Source organism: Triticum aestivum, chromosome 2B (genome assembly GCF_018294505.1).
Source record: "Triticum aestivum cultivar Chinese Spring chromosome 2B, IWGSC CS RefSeq v2.1, whole genome shotgun sequence".
Classification (NCBI taxonomy): Eukaryota; Viridiplantae; Streptophyta; class Magnoliopsida; order Poales; family Poaceae; genus Triticum; species Triticum aestivum.
This window is the reverse complement of record NC_057798.1, coordinates 622,963,318-622,969,798: the sequence shown is the minus strand read 5'-3', so window position 1 is coordinate 622,969,798 and position 6,481 is coordinate 622,963,318.

Sequence of the window (6,481 nt, the reverse complement as noted above, 5' to 3'; positions counted from 1 at the left end):
GATTTACACACGCAAAACACTTAAGTTGACTTGACGAGCCTAGCATGTACAAACATGGCCTCGGAACACAAGAGATCGAAAGGTCGAACATGAGTCATATAGAAGATACGATCAACATGAAGATGTTCACCGATGATGACTAGTCCGTCTCACGTGATGATCGGACACGGCCTAGTTGACTCGGATCATGTATCACTTAGATGACTAGAGGGATGTCTATCTGGGTGGGAGTTCATTAAATAATTTGATTAGATGAACTTAATTATCATGAACTTAGTCTAAAACTTTTGCAAAATGTCTTGTAGATCAAATGGCCCATGCTCATGTCAACCTCAACTTCAACGTGTTCCTAGAGAAAACCAAGCTGAAAGACGATGGTAGCAACTGTACGGACTGGGTCCGGAACTTGAGGATCATCCTCATAGCTGCCAAGAAAGCATATGTCCTTGAAGCACCGCTAGGTGAAGCACTTGTCCCAGCGAACCAAGACGTCATGAATGCTTGGCAGTCGCGTGTTGATGATTACTCCCTGGTTCAGTGCGGCATGCTTTACAGCTTAGAACCGGGGCTCCAAAAATGTTTCGAGCAGCACGGAGCATATGAGATGTTCCAAGAGCTGAAAATGGTTTTCCAAGCTCATGCCCGGGTCGAGAGATATGAAGTCACCGACAAGTTCTACAGTTGTAAGACGGAGGAAAATAGTTCTGTCAGCGAGCACATACTCAAAATGTCTGGGTTGCACAACCGCTTGTCTCAGCTGGACATTAACCTCCCGGATGAGGCGGTCATTGACAGAATCCTTCAGTCGCTCCCACCTAGCTACAAGAGCTTTCTGATGAACTACAATATGCAGGGGATGGTGAAAACCATTCCTGAGGTATTTTCAATGCTGAAATCAGCAGAGGTGGAGATCAAAAAGGAACATCAAGTGTTGATGGTCAATAAAACCACTAGTTTCAAGAAAGGCAAGGGTAAGAAAAACTTCAAGAAGGACAGCAAGGGAGTTGCCGCGACCGGTAAGCCAGTTGCCGGGAAGAAGCCAAAGCACGGACCCAGACCTGAGACTGAGTGCTTTTTTTGCAAGGGAAACGGTCACTGGAAACGGAACTGCCCCAAGTACTTAGCAGATAAGAAGGCCGGCAACACCAAAGGTATATGTGATATACATGTTATTGATGTGTACGTTAGCAATACTCGTAGTAGCTCCTGGGTATTTGATACCGGTGCGGTTGCTCATATTTGTAACTCAAAACAGGAGCTGCAGAATAAGCAGAGACTGGCGAAGGACGAGGTGATGATGCGCATCGAGAATGGTTCCAAGGTCGATGTGATCGCCGTCGGCACGCTACCTCTACATTTACCTACAGGATTAGTTTTAAACCTCAATAATTTTTATTTAGTGCCAGCATTGATCATGAACATTGTATCTGGATCTCGTTTAATACGAGATGGCTACTCATTTAAATCCGAGAATAATGGTTGTTCCATTTATATGAGAGATATGTTTTATGGTCATGCCCCGCTGGTCAATGGTTTATTCTTAATGAATCTCGAACATGATGTTACACATATTCATAGTGTGAATACAAAAAGATGTAAGGTTGATAATGATAGTCCCACATACTTGTGGCACTGCCGCCTTGGTCACATTGGTGTCAAACGCATGAAGAAGCTCCATGCATATGGACATCTGGAGTCTCTTGATTATGAATCATTTGACACGTGCGAACCATGCCTCATGGGCAAAATGACCAAGACTCCGTTCTCTGGAACAATGGAGCGAGCAACCAACTTATTGGAAATCATACATACTGATGTGTGCGGTCCAATGAGCGTTGAGGCTCGCGGTGGCTATCATTATGTTCTCACCCTCACTGATGACTTAAGTAGATATGGGTATGTCTACTTAATGAAACACAAGTCTGAGACCTTTGAAAAGTTCAAGGAATTTCAAAGTGAGATTGAAAATCAACGTGACAGAAAAATAAAGTTCTTACAATCAGATCATGGAGGGGAATATTTGAGTCACGAATTTGGCACACACTTAAGGAAATGTGGAATCGTTTCACAACTCACGCCGCCTGGAACACCTCAGCATAATGGTCTGTCTGAACGTCGTAATCGCACTCTATTGGATATGGTGCGATCTATGATGTCTCTTACCGATTTACCGCTATCATTTTGGGGATACGCTTTAGAGACAGCTACATTCACTTTAAATAGAGCACCGTCTAAATCCCTTGAGATGACACCGTATGAATTATGGTTTGGGAAGAAACCTAAGCCGTCGTTTCTAAAAGTTTGGGGATGCGATGCTTATGTCAAGAAACTTCAACCTGAAAAGCTCGAACCCAAGTCGGAAATATGCTTCTTCATAGGATACCCCAAGGAAACCATTGGGTATACCTTCTACCTCAGGTCCGAAGGCAAGATTTTCGTTGCCAAGAATGGGTCCTTTCTGGAGAAAGAGTTTCTCTCGAAAGAAGTAAGTGGGAGGAAAGTGGAACTTGATGAAGTACTACCTCTTGAACCGATAAGTAACGCAGCTCAGGAAGATGTTCCTGTGGTGCCTGCACCGACTAGAGAGGGAGTTAATGATGATGATCAAGGTACTTCGGATCAATCTGCTACTAAACTTCGTAGGTCCACAAGGACACGTTCCACACCAGAATGGTATGGCAGCCCTATCCTCGAAATCATGTTGTTAGACAACGGTGAACCTTCGAACTATGAAGAAGCGATGGCGGGCCCAGACTCCAACAAATGGCTTGAAGCCATGCAATCCGAGATAGGATCCATGTATGAAAACAAAGTATGGACTTTGACAGACTTGCCCGATGATCAGCGAGCGATAGAAAATAAATGGATCTTTAAGAAGAAGACGGACGCGGATGGTAATGTTACCATCTATAAAGCTTGACTTGTCGCTAAGGGTTATCGACAAGTTCAAGGGGTTGACTATGATGAGACTTTTCTCCCGTAGCGAAGCTGAAGTCCGTCTGAATCATGTTAGCAATTGCCGCATACTATGATTATGAGATATGGCAAATGGACATCAAAACGGCATTCCTTAACGACTATCTTAAGGAAGAATTGTATATGATGCAGCCGGAAGGTTTTGTCGATCCTAAGAATGCTAACAAGGTATGCAAGCTCCAGCGATCCATCTATGGGCTGGTGCAAGCATCTCAGAGTTGGAACATTCGCTTTGATGAAATGATCAAAGCGTTTGGGTTTATGCAGACTTATGGAGAAGCCTGCGTTTACAAGAAAGTGAGTGGGAGCTCTGTAGCATTTCTCATATTATATGTGGATGACATACTTTTGATGGGAAATGATATAGAACTTTTGGACAGCATAAAGGCCTACTTGAATAAGTGTTTTTCAATGAAGGACCTTGGAGAAGCTGCTTATATATTAGGCCTCAAGATCTATAGAGATAGATCGAGACGCCTCATAGGTCTTTCACAAAGCACATACCTTGATAAGATATTGAAGAAGTTCAATATGGATCAGTCCAAGAAGGGGTTCTTGCCTATGTTGCAAGGTGTGAAATTGAGCTCGGTTCAAGGCCCGACCACGGCAAAAGATAGAGATAAGATGAGTGTCATCCCCTATGCCTCGGCCATAGGGTCTATTATGTATGCCATGATGTGTACCAGACCTGATGTAAACCTTACCGTAAGTTAGGTAGCAAGGTACCAAAGTAATCCCTACATGAAACACTGGACATCGGTCAAGAATATCCTGAAGTACCTAAAAAGGACTAAGGATATGTTTCTCGTTTATGGAGGTGACGAAGAGCTCGTCGTAAAGGGTTACATCGATGCTAGCTTCGACACAGATCTGGATGACTCCAAGTCACAAACCTGATACGTGTATATTTTGAATGGTGGGGCAGTAAGATGGTGCAGTAGCAAGCAAAGCGTCGTGGCGGGATCTACATGTGAAGCGGAGTACATGACAGCCTCGGAGGCAGCACATGAAGCAATCTGGATGAAGGAGTTCATTACCGACCTAGAAGTCATTCCCAATGCGTCGGGACCGATGACTCTTCTATGACAACACTGGAGCTATTGCCCTTGCCAAGGAGCCCAGGTTTCACAAGAAGACCAGGCACATCAAGCACCACTTCAACTCCATTTGTGAAAATGTTCAAGATGGAGACATAGATATTTGCAAAGTGCATACGGATCTGAATGTCGCAGATCCGTTGACTAAACCTCTTCCGCGAGAAAAACATGATCAACACCAGAACTCAATAGGTGTTCGATTCATCACAGTGTAACTAGATTATTGACTCTAGTGCAAGTGGGAGATTGTTGGAAATATGCCGTAGAGGCAATAATAAAATGATTATTATTATATTTCCTTGTTCAGGATAATTGTCTATTGTTGGGGAACGTTGCATAAAATAAAAAAATTCCTATGTTGACCAAGATCAATCTATGAGTTTATCTAGCAACAAGAGAGAGAGATGCATCTACATACCACTTGTAGATCGCGTGCGGAAGCGTTCAAGAGAACGGGGTTGAGGTAGTCGTTCTTGTCGTGATCCTATCACCGGAGATCCTAGCGCCGAAAGGACGGCACCTCCGCGTTCAACACACATACGGTCAGTGTGACGTCTCCTCCGTCTTGATCCAGCAAGGGGAAAGGAGAGGTTGATGAAGATCCAGCAGCACGACGGCGTGGTGGTGGATGCAGCAGGACTCCGGCAGGGCTTCGCCAAGCAACTGCGGGAGGAGGAAGAGGTGTAGCAGGGGGAGGGAGGCGCCAAGACTCAGGGTGCGGCTGCCTTCCCTCCCCCTCCTTTATATAGGCCCCCTGGGGGGCGCCGGCCCTGGAGATCCAATCTCCCAAGGGGGGCGGCGGCCAGGGGGGTGGAGTGCCCCCCAAGGCAAGTGGTGCGTCCCCCCACCCTAGGGTTTCCAATCCTAGGCGCAGGGGGCCCAAGGGGGGGCGCACCAGCCAACTAGGGGTTGGTTCCCCTCCCACTTCAGCCCACGGGGCCCTTCGGGATAGGTGGCCCCACCCGGTGGACCCCTGGGACCCTTCCGGTGGTCCCGGTACAATACCGGGTGACCCGAAACTTTCCCGATGGCCGAAACAACACTTCCTATATATATAATTCTTTACCTCCGGACCATTCCGGAACTCCTCGTGACTTCCGGGATCTCATCCGGGACTCCGAACAACATTCGGTTTGCTGCATACTCATATTCATACAACCCTAGCGTCACCGAACCTTAAGTGTGTAGACCCTACGGGTTCAGGAGACATGTAGACAAGACCGATACGGCTCTCCGATCAATAACCAACAGCGGGATCTGGATACCCATGTTGGCTCCCATATACTCCTCGATGATCTCATCGGATGAACCACGATGTCGAGGATTCAAGCAACCCCGTATACTATTCCCTTTGTCAAACGGTATGTTACTTGCCCGAGATTCGATCATCGGTATCCCAATACCTCATTCAATCTCGTTACCGGCAAGTCACTTTACTCGTACGGTATTGCATGATCTCGTGACCAGACACTTGGTCACTTTGAGCTCATTATGATGATGCACTACCGAGTGGGCCCAGTGATACCTCTCCGTAATACGGAGTGAAAAATCCCAGCCTCGATCCATGTCAACCCAACAGACACTTTCAGAGATACCTGTAGTGCACCTTTATAGTCACCCTGTAGTGCACCTTTAGGTATCTCCGAAAGGTGCACTACAGGTATCTCCGAAAGTGTCTATTGGGTTGGCATGAATCGAGACTGGAATTTGTCACTCCGTATGACGGAAAGGTATCTCTAGGCCCACTCGGTAATGCATCATCATAATGAGCTCAATGTGACTAAGTGGTTAGTCACGGGATCCTGCATTATGGAACAAGTAAAGTGACTTGCCGGTAATGAGATTGAACGAGGTATTGCGATACCGACTATTGAATCTCGGCCAAGTAACATACCGATTGACAAAGGGAATGGTATACAGGATTACTTGAATCCTCGACATCGTGGTTCATCCGATGAGATCATCATGGAACATGTGGGAGCCAACATGGGTATCCAGATCCCGTTGTTGGTTATTGGCTGGAGAGCTATCTCGATCATGTCTGCGTGATTCCCGAACCCATAGGGTCTACACACTTAAGGTTCGATGACGCTAGGGTTATAAGGAAGATTTGTGTGTGATTACCGAATGCTTTTCGGAGTCCCGGATGAGATCCTGGACGTCACGAGGAGTTTCAGAATGGTCCGGAGGTGAAGATTTGTATATGGGAAGTCATCATACAGTCACCGGAAGTTTTCGGGGGTATACCGGTATTGTACCGGGACCACCGGAGGGGTTCTGGGGGTCCACTGGGAGGGGCCACCTATCCCGGAGGGCCTCATGGGCTGTAGAGGGAAGGGAACCAGCCACTTGGAGGGCTGGGCGCCACCCCCCCTAGGGCCCATGCACCTAGGGTTGGGGGGAACCCT